The following is a 16,507-nucleotide window of genomic DNA, read 5'->3' as shown; positions in this document are numbered from 1 at the left end:
GGTAAATAGCCTGTGGTGTCTACTTTATATAAATATATACTTTTGTGTGGCAATTTTGTTTTCTTTTATGGCTATTAAGCTTACAAGACAAACATACCAAATTCTAAATTCGCTCCACATTAAAAGTTTATTTTACTCCTTGTGCTTTGTGACCTCTAACTACCAAAAAAAACTGAATCACAGACACATTATATATTCTGTAAATCAGAACAACTAAATGAATTTTTTTTAATTACTTTCCTTAACCTGCACTAATTGTGCACACATTATTATTGCAAAAACTTAAAAAAATCAAACTTTAATTTTTCTGTATTTTTTAATAATAAATAAGCATTTATGTATATATGTTACATCAAATGAAAGCCCATTCTGTCCTTTAAAAAACAGTATATAATATGTGTCGGTGCAATAAATTAGTAAAATGCAATTTGCAGTTGAACGCAAACAGCAAAAAATGCCGTTGTCATTAAGTGAAAGACAAGCTTCAGAAGCTCTGTCCTTAAGGGGTTAAAAAAACATGTAAAAAATTACTTTTTTAAAAAAAATCTAAAATAAAAAAACACAGCATTACTTTACAGTTTATGATCTCTAAATATTAGAAAATGACCATTTCAAATGCCCTATATTTCACCCCCACACAAACATATTCTTCATGGAGTTCATTCGTTCCTTCGCTTGTTTTTCCAAAATGTCCTTATTGTCTCTCTTGTACTTATCAAAAAAGTTCCTAAAAACCTCAAGGTCTCTCCTCATAACTTCTTCCCAATTTCCATTGCATTCTTGCACATCCACAAAGGTGAGCTGTTGTCCTAAAAGTTCACTTTCCTTACACACAATATCCTGACCCACCAGTTCATCATCCTTTTCACAGGGAACATGCATTTTTTTTATTGTCAAATCTTCCTTCTCTGATTCAGAAGACCATTCATAATCACTAGATTTTTCAGAGGAGTATTCATCATCAGCATCCTCATCTTGCTCTCGTGGTAATGAAACCTGTTCATCTAAATCATCATCTGACGGATCCTCAAGAATTTTATTTAAGAATTCAGACACCCATTGTAGCTCATGCTCAAAGAATTCTTCCATATCAGAGTCGACGATACATGGAAAGCAATCCTTCGTTTTGTTAATTGTTCCTTGATCCATTTCTGATTTATGCTGCTTTTCAAAAAGTCCTCTGGACATCTCGTATGTTCAGAACTGGTTAAAATCTCCTAACCTGGTTATGCAGTCTGAAACTCTTTATATTCACCAATATCTAGTCATGTGAATTCATAGGGGTCCAATTGCGGTTGGTTTAAGCCACTAAAAGAAATAAAATAAAACTCTTAGTGATTTTCATTGATCATTTCAAATGTACCAGAATGAGTTTAATCTAAGAAAAACATACATATAAAATGTGTCACTTTATCACTCTGCATCTCAGTCTTCAATAATGCTTAAAATATGTAGATCAATGCAAATGAATGGCTTGTGAACAGAAATGTTGAATAAAGGTTATATTGTTTGATCTAAACTGGACTGTATCATGACTAACAGCGCTCATATACATCAAAATGGACACAATTGACAGAAATTGACTTAAGGACCACTTTAGGCACCCAGACCACTTCAGCTCAATGAAGTGGTCTGGGTGCCAGGTCCATCTAGGGTTAACCCTGCAGCTGCAAACATAGCAGTTTCAGAGAAACTGGAGAAAGGTAAGTGATTAACTCCTTAACCTCTCTTGAGCCCGGCAGGGGGACCTATTAACACTATAGTGCCAGGAAAACGAGTTTGTTTTCCTGGCACCATAGTGGTCCTTTAAAGGAACACTATAGGGTCAGGAAAACAAAATATGTATTTCTGACCCATGGGCCCCCTTGCCTCCCTAAAATCGTAAAATCCTACTTGTATGCAAGTCTGCAGCTACTGCCTCTGATCTGTCTGCTTGGCTGACATCATCAGACGTGATTCTCTGAGCCAATCACAATGCTATCACATGGGATTGGCTGAGACTGGCAACGCCAGCACAGACCAAACATAGCCCTGGCCAATCTGCAACTCCTTATAGAATCAATGCATCTCTAAGAGGAAAGTTCAGTGTCTCTATGCAGAGGGTGGAGACTGCAGCATTGCCCCATGAAGCACCTTTAGCAGCCATCTGAGTAGGGGCCAGTGGAGTTCTCAGAGAAAAAGCATTGCGGTCTACTAACACCTCTAGTGACAGTCACTCAGACGGCCACTAGAGGGGATTCCTAGTCTAGTGCGCAGCACCAACATTCAGCATCTCCACAATCTGCATTGAGGTGCTGAATATTCCCCATAGAGATGCAGATTCAGTGCATCTCTATGATGCTTATCATATTGTCGCACATATGCAATAGCCTCACAATGCTTTCATATGGGAAAGCATTGGCTTGGCTGAGATGAAGGAAAAAAAAAAAGAGGAAGAAGAGATATATTTATAGATATATATATTTATAATGTTGTGCTAAATGTATTTTAAATATATGTATATTAATATCAAAAGTTATAACAAATTAAAACTGGTATATATTTTTTTCAATTTATTTATTGATTATTTGTAATATATATATATATATATATATATATATATATTATATATAATATTAACGGAATTATATGTGTATTTTTTTTAATTTAAATATATATGCACAAGCACATGCATAAACCATTAATAAAAGTGTATTTTAATTATATATATATATATATATATATAGATATATATATATATAGATATATATAGATATAGATATATATATTGATATATATATATATATAGATATATATAGATATATATATATAGATATGATCCAAGTACTTTTATTTACTTTATTAAACTTTTTATTAACTTTATAAACATTTTTGCAGGCATTAGGGGGACTGCCTGAGCGCTCAGGCAGGCCCCCTGCAGGCACTGCATAAGCCGGCTATTCTGGCCATGTGATCGCAAGGACCCCACAATCGCATGACGGGGGGGCCGGATCAGGCAGAGGGGGTTTGCCTGAGCTCCCAGGATCGTGCCGGTTGTCGGACCCGATAAGTACAAAGGATGGCGGGGACGTCCTATGCCGCCCGCCAGCGTTTAGGACTGCCCCCCAAAAAACGGCATAGAATGCCCGCCGTCCTTAATGAACACTATAATGTTTGAAATAGAAAAACGTATTCCCAACACGACCATGTTCCTCAGCCCCAGCGGGCTTCTTCCCTCCTACCACTCCCCCTTGATTTTACATTTCACTTACCAAAATCCAGTGCACTAGGTTGCATTCCACCTTCTTAAACATCAGGCATTGGAAAGGAGGGAATGCAAGTATTAGGCATTCCCCATAGGAAAGCATTGCCTGATGCAGGAAGCACATCTAATGGCTGTCTGGTAGAGAGCCTCTGGATGCAGTCTTAGCACTGCAATGTAAACAATCCAGTTTCTCTAAAACTGCAATGCTTTACATTACTGGACTAAGGGGGACAGTGCAATTATATTAAGTGGTCTGGGTGTCTATAATGTCCCTTTAAGAGGGAGTCAAACAATGTCTCCTCATTATACATATAAAAACACTGATTTTTTCCTACACTTTGCAATCGTGACAAAAAAATGGAGTTTATGGCAAGCTTCACCTTTTGTTGGCTTGACAGAGGAAGTGGAGCTTGCCTTGAGTTCCACCCTTCTGTCTCTACTTTGTTTTATAGAGAACTAGATCAGAAATTAAAGAAGAACAGACTCTGAAAGAGGAAACAATTGGACACAAGCAAGTTTGAGGTGACAGAGCATACTTTTTCTTTAGTCCATGAAGGTTCAAAATACAGATGTCAGTATAAACCAAAACTACATGGAGCTCTGCTATGTGTACAGACGAGCACAACTAAGTTACTCACAAACTTGTAATGCATAATATCATCACATCCCATTATCTTGCTCCTTTACATTATCTTGCTCCTTCTACATATCAGCTGAGCTGAGCTGATATGTAGAAGAGGTAACCACTCCCTTGGGCTTTGCTCACACCAGGGATGAGGCAACTACCATGTGGTAAGAGCAAGTAAACAGGTTGTGGAGCTCATTGACCGAAAACACACACACACACACTCTCCACAAATCTGTTTCCAAATTTAATGTTGGCCTAAAATGTGCAATTCTTTTGTCAACTCTGCACAGTCCCTGGTTTAAGGAATAGTGGTTTGATTCTCTTTCCAAATGTACAGTATTTCCTTTTTGTAATTTTGACTGTAATGTAAGCTATATGTTGGCTAGCATTAGTACACTTTAAACATGAAGATTTAAAAATTATATATATATATATATATATATATATATATATATATATATATATATATATTTATTTTTTTTTCAACTGAACTACTAAAATTTTAAAGTGTTTGCAAAATGTATTGCATGTTAAATTTATGCCAATAGGTGTGAATGTCCAAACAGTTTAAGGTAAATGAGACTATGCAATGCAATCTCAGAACTAAAATGGTTGAGTCAGTAAGGTATAAGGTGTTTTCAGCTTAAAATTTACAATTTAATTGTCCTTTTCTGACAATCCTATTTTAGTGGATAACCCTGTGACTTTTTCAGGGTTATTCACTAAACACTGGGAGATTATAGATTTCCTTCCTCATTGTCACTAAAATCAAAATGTGTTTGGAATTTGGTCATTCATACAAAGTACATTGTCTATAAAGGTCAATGATAATACATTTAAAAATAATATATATATATATTTTTTTTTTTCCAGATTTAGCACTAAAATTTAAAAACAGTTTGCTAAAAATATTTAAATCTTAAATTGATTCCAATAGGTATGAATATCCAAACAGTTGAAGGTAACTAAGATGATGCAGCACAATCTCAGAACTAAAATGGTTGAGTCAGTGAAACTGGAAAAACCTCTCTTTACCTACAAGGCCTGGGGAAGGGGGAGGGGAAATTACAAAAATAACAACTAATACTTGTGTGACTCAATGCTTATTCCATAAACCGAATTAACTACCCAACATCAAAGTGATAGGAAGGCATATTCACCCTCACCATGGCATTGAAATATAGAGAAATTGATTAAATATTATATTGATTTTAAATACTTAAAATAAATGTTTAATATATATATTTTTTTAATACAACGTTAAACAAAAATCTGCATACCAGTCTAGCCATAAGACTTGCTTAACTGGTGTGCAGATTTTTGTTTAACATTGTAATATATATATATATATATATATATATATATTAGTTCCTGACGGTCACACTTTTCAAGCTTTCGTTTTTTAATCAGATGACATTCTTGGATTTTCTGTAACAAATTATTCAAAGGCACCACAAAGGAAATCTAATGATCAAGGTAGTCAATTCAGAACTTTTCATGTACAGCCCATCAGCTGATAATGATGTCTAGGAGAATATGGTGGATCTGGTAACTCATGTTACAAGTGAAATGTGAAAATAAAGGTCTCCCTCTAACAAACAAATATGTTGTATCTACAATAATATTCTGTGTCCAAGACCTAAAGATACATTATCTTAAACAATACCCTCACCAATATACACCTCTTTTTTAAAGGAAGACCATACTCACCCAACTATTTCAGAGACTTTGTTCAACTTTGAGTTCTTCCAGCAATTGTTTATTGGAATGATTCAATCCCACCCTTTGCTCTGCTTCTTTTCAAACTGGACTGACTAACCCTTTGGAGATGGTATTGTTTAACAGACTCAAGGAGGAGTCTCCTTGTGGTGGGGGAGGCCAGGTTGCCATGGGAATTAATGCCTGGGGGAGGTAATTTACCCACTTAGCATTTGAAAGGTTAAGAAAAACAGTAATACATTAGAACTTGTAATTTGCACTAGTAGATTGTCCATAACAGAGTGCTATTTTTGGAAAATTAATACATCCTTCATTCCCCCCCCCCCTAAAGTTTGCTAATCACCTTTAATGTCTGGAGGATGGGGGGCCTCTAAGGTGGCTTGCCAGTGATGCAAGTGTATTACTATTGATGACCAAGAGAGGTTCAGCCTGTTTGAAAATGGGGAATATCAGTCTGACATGAAGGTGGTCCGACAACAGCGCTGGTCCGCCCCACTGATGGCTGCTTATGCGTAGAGTGCTGTTAAAATGCTCTGCATATGGACTTGCAGTTTGCACAGCATGGTTGCTTCTAATGATGTGCTTGTTCTGTGCCTTGTGTGTACACAGAGGATATATATAAAACTACTTTTCAATTTTACGCCACAATTTTTTGAGCACGTCAACTTTTATGTATAAAACCCATTATCACACTTTCCAAATTTTGCTTTTTCTCCCCAGTTCTACCACACTATGGAGTACTAAAATAATGGAGTAAACAAACACCTAATTTGAATACAGGAAAACATTTCTGTCCCACAAAAAGTTGTAAAAATTATAATACTGGTAAATGCGCAAACAGCAAAAAAAGACAAAATAAAAATGCAGCACATTTTTTTATACTACTTAGTCTCTGCTGGTCTAATGCGGGACGGTGAGACTGGATCCCGACTATGGGACTTTTGGGAGTTAGGCATTTTCAGCTTAAAATTTACAATTTAATTGTCCTTTTCTGACAATCCTATTTTAGTGGATAACCCTGTGACTTTTTCAGGGTTATTCACTAAACACTCTGAACTAAAATGGTTGAGTCAGTGCATTTGGATAAACCTCTCTTTACCTACAAGGCCTGAGAGAGGGGGGAGGGAAAATTACAAAAATAACCAGCCAACACTTGTGTTACCAAGAGACTCTAAATGCTAATGGCCATTAACATAATCAACCAACATCAAAATGATAGGTAGGCATATTCAGTCTTCAAAATTGACTCTCTATGGCTATGAAATATAGAGAAATGCATTAAAAACGACATTGATGTAATAATAAAAAAAAAAATAGCAATAAAACTATATATATATATAGTTCCTGGAAGTCACACTTTTAAAGCTTTTCTGTGGATCAGATCTGTCATTCTTGGATGTATATCACATTGTTATACTGATGGGCAACACGTGGAAAGCTATATCCCATAGCATAAAGAAGTTCTAGGCACCAGAAAGGAAAACTAACGATCAAGGTGGTCAATTCAGAATTCATTTTTTATTAATAAACTGATTTCCTTTAATGCAACATATGAATAATAGATACTGCAAGGCAGAACTTTTCATGTGCAGCCCATCAGCTGATGTCCAGGATAATATGGTGGATCTGGTAACCCATGTTCCAAGAGAAATGTGAAAATGAATGTCCCCCAATAATAAACCAATACATTAGTCTGTATCTATAATATTCCGTGTTCAAGATCTAAAGACAAATAGTCTTGAACAATTCCTTCACAAATATACACCACTTTTTAATAGCAGACTATACCCACCCAACTACTTTAGTGACTTTGTTCAACTTTGAGTTTTTCCAGTTGTTTGGAATGATTCAATCTCACCCTTTGCTCTGCTTTCTCTAAACTACATTTACAAACCTTTTGAGATGGCATTGTTTAACAGACTCAAGGAGGAGTCTTCTTGTGGTGGGGGAAGCCAAGTTGTCAAGGGAATTAATGCCTGGGGGGGGGGGGGGGGTGAAACACCCACTAATCATTTGAAAGGTTAAGAAAACAGAGTAATACATTAGCCCTTGTAAATTGTCACTATAACAGTATACTATTTTTGTAAATCCTTAATTTTTTCGCAAATGCACATTTATTACCCAGTAAGTTGGCCTTACTGATTGCCTGTTTAACTGTACGGTAACAACATTTTGCAGATTTAATCATTTAACTTTGAATTACTGCCACCTTGTATATTTGGTTTGATTGCCACATATTGTTAAAATTTACTGGTATCAGATGTTGTCATTTTATATACAAGTGGCTATTTAATATCCCCCTGGTTTATTGAAAGGTTTTAACTTTGTATATTCAATTCTGATTAGTTTTATAATTATTGATTGTTTATCCCTTGGAAAACAAGCATACTCACACCACAAGACTCAGCCAGGCAGAGTGAAACCACTACAATAAAAAGTATTTGCAAATACGGGAAGGAGCAGCAGGAGTAATTTTTTTTAATTTTTTTTATTGAACCGTTTTTTTTTCCCAATCCTGAAGAAGAGTCACTAATGCTACGGGCCGATTGTGTGGGAAACCTTTGCTCTTCTTAGAGTGGAATTGACATCCACTCACTATTTCCTGAAAAAAAAAAAAGTAGTGACTGTGTTGACATATCTCTTTTCTCTTGCTCCTGCCTCAAGAGTTAGCCAGGCTTTATACTCAAGTGGAAATGCCTGGCAATACTCCTACAACGATTAAATATGGTTGCCCCCTTTTGAATTGCCTTTGGGAATTGCAGAAGCCACTACAAGATGAAAGGTGTGTGCAGAACAGGGGCACACCATCTTCCGGAACTTTAATCAGGTTAACAGTGACCATGAACCCAACGAGAACATTGATTCAACCAATTTGTCATCATTCATCTGATTGCCTGTAAGATTTTTGAAGTGTTATTTTGATCGATCGATTCAGCATGTAGCAGGGAAGACCAATAGTCTTGCTGCCCTACAGATCCACTCCCAGTCTGTCATGCTGCTAAAGTTGAACCTCCACTACCACCACCATTTCTGCGCACCATTGGCTGCCATCAGTGTACTGTCATGGAGAAAAAGGCCTACTGACCAGGAGGTGCACTACAAAATCCTGTGGTAAAGTACTCTGACTGACAAACAGCCATAGCCAGCTATTATACTACCATGCAGAGGCTGTACAGAAATGGGACTATGTTTCTGCTGGAAGTGGATTGCAAAGGAATGACATTGTTGAGCAGTGGCCTGTATTAGCCATTAAAGTACTCCCCTTCTATCAATGAATTCCAACAAAATGTAAAAAAGTGGGCTGGTGAACACCTCTCTGAAATATGGAGTTTGACAGTTCCTGTCCAGCCTGCCGCTGTAGATTACTGGCACTATCCTCAACATTCCAGAATCCTGCCACACAATTCTTGGAGACACTGAAAGTGATCCAGAACCTTGCTACGGTGAAAGCACCCTTCGACTTACAGCTGCTGAATATGCATGTGGATTATCATTGGTGGCAGTGGAAGTTGTCACAACACAAGCATGTTAACTAATACGAATGGAAAGGGTGGTGATGATAACGACAGTGATGAGCTACATGTTGCAGTGGTAGCAGATGAAGTTGCAATTGTCTCCATTGGAGATTCCAAAGCACATTGACTTTGACAAGGTGGAGAAGATACAGGATGAGAGAGCACACCAGTTGGAGACACTCTGCACATCATATTTGGGGGAAATTGCAGAGGCCAACTGACCTAGAGTGCAATGAACTAGCCTCGCTCTGGAAGAGCCAACCAAGGCAGATAGAGAAAAGGGTAGTCCGACAGGCTGGTAGAACATTAACAAGGAGGACACGAAGCAGCCTGGGCAGCACCAGAAGCAGGGTACAGAGATTTCCAGCAGCCCATGTGGACTCAGACTCAAGCCTGCAGCATGAGTAGCCTCACAATGTGAAAGGAATACAATAGCTACCCAGGCTGGCAGAATCAACAGCAGCCGAAACACTGAGGGAGTGGTGAGTGAGCTGGGGTCTAACCATTTGGCCATATGGGAAGCCCCTGCACAGCCACTCTTTGGTACCTGGAAAAAAAAAATAGCATCCAAAAAAAGAAGAACCACAGGTAGACCCAGGGGGCCTAGAAGTAGCTGCAGCTGCCTGCACTAAAGCTGCCATAGCCTTTATGGCAAAGAGGGAGAGACTGAAAGAAATCTGCCTTCAGCTGATGATCTTCAGGGGAAATACAGTTTGTGCAGAGATAACTGGAGGCTTAGGGGGGTGTAGGAGAGTTGAGGTCAGTGGTATAAAAAGTATAGTTAGAATAAGTCGATAGAAGGAGTAGATACAGGAGAGGGTAGATTAGATAAGGAAATAGTGGGAGAAGGAGATTAAATAGACGTAGGATCGAAGACAGACATAGAGGAAGAGGATAGAAGAGGGGAATGAATTTGAACAAGAGCAGAAGGGAGAGAGGAGACAGACACAAGATGAACAGAAATAGTGGAGATAGGGACAGCAAACAGGTTAGAGAGAGGTTTGAATGGATAGACATCAATCCTCTTTTTCCATTCCAGAGCGACAAGGAAGAAATGAAGAGGAGTCCTTGAGGGCAAACTGTTCACCGAGCTCGATTCATGCTGGAAACCTACATAGAGTATCAGGAGACAGGTGACATTACAAGCTGGAAGTGTCCTAAGGTAAGAGAAATCCCATCCCCCTTGGCTGCTATGCAAGTATTTAGTATACTTTCCTCCAAGGCGACACCCCCTTAATACATTACTTGCCCACTTTGGGGGCCCTTTACTTCCTGTGCAGCCTTCTGTAGTGCTTATGAAGCCAGAAATGTGCATCCTCACATTTTAAGTAAACCGTTTTGAGACAGTTTGACTTCATGCCTGGAGTCCACACCTCCTTTCTGCAGCCGCTTTGCAGAACCAGCTCTTTGACTGAGAGCTTCGGCTTATCACTCTCAGCCAATGAACTAAGCCCTGCACTGCTGGGCTTAGCTCACACTATTTATATTGGACGGGCACCAGACAAGCCTGGACTTGCCATCGGGCAAACGCTTGATGGGCCGCAATGGCCAAGGCCGACGGGGAGATCAAGGGATCTCCTTGGTCGGCCCCTTGAGGGCTGGTGTTGCCTTACCTCCGGCCCATACAGGGAGCTCTGTGGCCCTTCCTTCATGGCCAGTGAGGAGATGAAAGATCTCTCTCACCAGCCTGCACACACATGCTCTAGCACAGCGTGGGCCCAGTGCACATGGTCTACACCTAACAGGAGCCCCTCGAAGACTGTAGTGGTGGACAAGAAGTTAAGAAGTTAAACCATTCTAAAACAGTTTGCCTACTTACACTGTGAGGGGGTATGCTGTAGTGGTTATGATGCCAGGAGTGACCTGGTGCCCTTCTAATATAAATAGTAAAGCCATATGCCAATGGTATGACACCTTATCTGAGGTATGCCGCACAAAGATCACCACTGCGAGAGGAAGCTCCTGCATGGAGCTTCCGTCACTTCTCCCCTAAGCTAAGCCCTGCTATTTTATTGGCTGAGAGAGTCCCCTAATCATTTTCAGATCATGAGTCTTGCACTATAGGGTTAGCTTAGAGCAGGTGACTGGCACACTCCAGGTAAGTTGTCTAAACAATAGCAACCAGTTTGATTACTTACATTGGGAGGGGCACTCCTGTCACTATAACCACTATAGTGCACTGTAGCAATGGTGGTGCTTAGAATATTTCTTTAAATGCAATGCTCACAATTATTCAAAAAGTGGTAGAAACAAAGGATTGTATTAACCCGTTTAGGACAGAGCTTCAGACGCTTGTCTTGCACTTAATGACAACAGCATTTTTTGCTGTTTACATTCAACTGTAATTTGCATTTTACCAATTTATTGCACCGCCATATTATATACCGTTTTCTAAAGGACAGAAAGGGCTTTCATTTGATGTAACACATACATATACATATATACATATACATACATATATATATACACATACATACATACATACATACATACATACATACATACATACATACATACATACACACTTATTAATTATAAAAAAAATACAGAAAAATGCAAAACAAAATTACAGTTTTTGCAATAATAATAATAATGTGTGCATAATTAGTGCAGGTTAAAGAAAGTAATTAAAAATAAATTCATTTAGTTGTTCTGATTTACAAAATATATAATGTGTCTGATTTTCAGTTTTTTTTTGGTAGTTAGAGGTCACAAAGCACAAGGAGTAAAATAAACTTTTAATGTGGAGCGATTTTAGAATTTGGTATGTTTGTCTTGTAAGCTTAATAGCCATAAAATTGCCACACAAGAGTATATATTTATTTATGTAAAGTAGACATCACAGGCTATTGTCCTATGGTTGTTTTGACACTTTCTACGTAGCCATTTCACCGCCAATCTCTGCTAAATATTGGAGTAAAATTGTGTTTTTTTGTGGCACACAAACTTATAACAAAGAACTTCTCATGTGTATTTTGTAAAGTTGGTGTGTGCTATTCCTGTACAAAACTTAATTTTGTGTTTAGCTACATCTGCTGAGTACAACGATACCTTCATTGTATGTCTTTGGCACTATTTTGTGAAGCTACAGTGCCATATAGGAGACCTGTCCTTTTCAGTATTTACAGTAGAATTTTGAGAGACAGATTTAATGGGCTTATGCTTCAATTTGGGGTAGTATAGCAGTTTGACTGTTCAAAAAAAAAAAAAAAACACAAAAGGCCTACCATTTCTAAAAGTAGACACTACAGGGTATCTTAAATGGTGCATATTGTGCCTCAACATGCCCCCATTTTTTCACCAATATATGCCAAAGTATGTGGAAAAAAAGTCATTTGGGGCATTTTTTACATACACATTACATTTTTGCTGGCCATTTTGTATATGTCATATGTGCCACTAAGTTCAAACCCCCCAAATTAGGAGTAAAACAATATGCCCAATGTATGACCTAGACACTATTTTGTGAAGTTACAGTGCTGTAAAAGAGACGTGACAAGTTCAGGCTTTTAAGTGTGAATTTTCATGGAGGGTTTTGATGCGTCCGTGTTCCACTTTGGAGCACTTGAGCAGGCTACATATTACAACTACACCAACTTAAATCTTATAGAAATTGAACAAACATCTGGACCAGATTAAACAGACATGGTTTCACCAGAATCTTTCAGAACTCTCAGACTTAAAAAAAATTTTTTTATACTATACCATGTTTTTTTTAGGCATGGCAAACCTTAGACCGGTCAGTCTCCAATAGCCTTGGTAAAACAGGTAGAAACCTTTGTCCATGATTTCTAATCCAGGCTATATACCACCATTTAAAATAACACATAGTGAGACATGGACACAAGCAGTAGTTATTGTACTGGATCATCTGTAGCAATAAAAAGGTTATTTTACAGCACAAAATAAAGCATGTGTTGGACCACTGAAAATGCAAATGTTGCTCTGTTATTTTCAAACCTAAATCATGTTTACAGTATGGATCCTCTGCAACAAACACACAGGGCAGGGAAGATGTGCCGATTGGTGCTCTATACAATTAATCCCATATGGGGAATTAACTTTCAAATACTAATGAAGTGCCTCTTTTGTCTCAGTATAAAACTACTGAGCTCATCATTTAAACAATGTAACTCATTTACACTTATCCCACTCTCATAGAAAGTGTAGTGGGCTTATGGTATTTTAAAGCAACAATCATACCAGGCACACAGATCCCATGTGAAATAACTTACAATAAAACAGAGTAATAAACTTATACTTCTATGCGACAAAGAATAAAGCAAAAATATTTAAGTAGGTCTATCAGGTACAACCTGTGAGTCAGTTCTTTTCTAATGCAGTACTGCTATCTTGCAGAAAGATGAGTCCTGCAATCACTACTGGGTGGCTGCAAGGACTACAATACACATCAGCCCTAATATATAATAAAAACCAAAGAAAAACAAGTTACCTGCGTTCTCTCCTTAATCCCTATGTATTATTAAAACCTCCATTTGTTTAAAAGTACTGCTATCTTACACACACACACACACACACACACACACACACATATTGGTCACTCAGGACCTGAACTCACATTTCCCATACTGCTGACTCAGTGGGGACACTACTAACTTACCAAAGTGTGTCCCCAATATAGACAATCACCCACAAGGAACACTTAAGACAAACAAAGGTGACCGGGAGAGAGAAGTTTGGGGTATACTTATAGATCTATAAACTGTGCTCCTCAGAACACCTATAGTCTTAATAAACCGGAGACCTCTTTTGGTCTCAAAAACCTGTATCTATCTTAGATACTAACCTGGGTTACCAAAACCCTATAAATTTAGACCAAATGTCTAATAAACCGGAGACCTTATAGTCTCCATATAAACCGGAGACCTCTCATGGTCTCAATATAATTAAAGTCCTTACGCCTTTCCTATCTACTGGATACAGGCTTACTGAACCAAAGGGGGTCATAGACAATCAGCGTCAAATAAGACACAAAAAGGCTACTCACCGCAATGGTTTTGCTGATCCATCCCACTTTTAGACACCAAACTTAAACGGGTTATTGCTGTAATGGACTCAACTCCCCTCGGTTCTCGATCCCTCGGTCACCAAAATCAACATTGATGGAGAATCATTGTCAGCATTAAAGACACGGACAACAGGATGCTTTGACAAGATTTCTCGCTTTGTATTACTTTGAAGCTAGCATTTATACACAGTTTCTCACATAAGCTGTGAAATTTATCGTTTCCTTGTAGTTAATAGTACATACTTGTCTGACATTAAAAGATAAGCATTTGCATAAAGACTGGACAGGAACATCCGGAGGTCAAGCAAGGTCGCACATCCTCTAGAAGGAAGACCTTGGTACAAAATACATCTGCCAAAGTCAGCATAATTATTTCAAACATTATTTTAAAGCATACAAAGCAAAGAGTTTAACTGTTTCATATCCTTTCAGTCAGCAATAATGATTATAAACCTTATCTAAGCATAAAATACATATGAACAAGAAAAGTTAACTACTTCATATTCCTACACCTCGATAATGTTAATATTATATTGGGAAACTAGTGGTGGGCTTAATACAATATGTCTATAAGGTGGAACTGACTCCCTATATTTGTTCAGATAGCAGATTATATGTAGCCTTATAAGATTTAAAGTATCTTTGTGCTATGACTTAATCTGGTCTATTTCTCTTTTTTCCATAATAAGCAAGCAAGATCTTACAGCCAGCTCTGCTTCCTTCCATTGCTGTGATATAGTGCGGGATATGACTTTGTTCCATCACCGCTCCCAGCACCAGTCTCTTCTTTAGGGGCAACAGTCGATCACATGCTGCTCAGCCAGACAGCCACCCTGTTAAGCAGGTATTTGGAGAGAGCGAGGCCTGAAGTGTGAGGAAGAGGGAAAATTAAGAAAACTGAAGCTGTGGGTAGAGAGTAGTGGGTGAAAATGGGGGGGGGGGTTTAATATAAAGATAATGGTGTAGAATATAAAGAGTTAGAAGGTGGGTGGACAATATGAAAGGGAATAAAGAGAGCTGTAGGTGTGGAGAGAATATGAAGAGACAGAAGATAAAAGGGGATTATATAGACAAAGTAAGGGATACTATTGAGAGAGAAAGGTGGGGAGAATGTTGAAGGACCCTGTATGGAAATAGGCACATCACTGTGGAAAGGGGTATATGATGAGAAATACGAGGGGCAGATGGAAAGTATTTCCCATGTAGGTTGTTTTTGTGAACCTGCTATGGACTGATACACATTAATGAACCACTGAACAATCACATGCACAGTGGTTTATTCACTAACCTCTAAATTTTAGCAAACTGATATTCAAATTACAAAATAAACAATTCAGGCCCCCTTTATTTTTAATAAGCAGGGAGCTACTGATTGGCTCTAGCCAGGGCCGGCCTTAGGCATTTAGACGCCCTGTGCGAAAAATCTTCACAGCACCCCCCCCCCCGTCATCCATGTATGCTGTAATGTTTGTGTTGTCTGTGTATGTGATAGTAGGTGTGATGACTGTGTGTGATATGTATGCTATGTGTGATATTTGTAATGGGTGTATTAACAGTGTGTGATATGCGTGTATTGGTTGTATGTGACACACACACACACACACACACACACACAAAGGCAGACAGTCTCACACACACAGGCAGACAGACAGTAATACACACAGAGGCAGACAGTAATACACACAGACACACAGTCACACACACACACACACACGCGCAGACAGTCATACACACACACAGACACACACATGCAAATAGTCATACACACAGACACACAGAGGCAGACAGTCATACACACAGACACACAGTGGCACAGTCATATACACACAGACACACAGTGGCACAGTCATATACACACAGACACACAGTGGCACAGTCATATACACACAGACACACAGTGGCACAGTCATATACACACAGACACACAGTGGCACAGTCATATACACACAGACACACAGTGGCACAGTCATATACACACAGACACACAGTGGCACAGTCATATACACACAGACACACAGTGGCACAGTCATATACACACAGACACACAGTGGCACAGTCATATACACACAGTGGCACAGTCATATACACACACACACACAGTGGCACAGTCATATACACACACACACACACACACACACAGTGGCACAGTCATATACACACACACAGTGGCACAGTCATATACACACACACACACACACACAGTGGCACAGTCATATACACACACACACACACACACAGGCAGACAGTCAGTCATACACACAGACACAGACACAGAGGCAGACAGTAATACACACACAGACAGTAATACACACAGGCAGAGAGTCACACTCACCTGACAATCCCACAGTTACCTGTGGAGTTCATTGTGGAGG

The sequence above is a fragment of the Pelobates fuscus genome, chromosome 4 (assembly GCF_036172605.1).
Source record: "Pelobates fuscus isolate aPelFus1 chromosome 4, aPelFus1.pri, whole genome shotgun sequence".
Classification (NCBI taxonomy): domain Eukaryota; kingdom Metazoa; phylum Chordata; class Amphibia; order Anura; family Pelobatidae; genus Pelobates; species Pelobates fuscus.
This window is presented reverse-complemented; position numbering follows the sequence as displayed.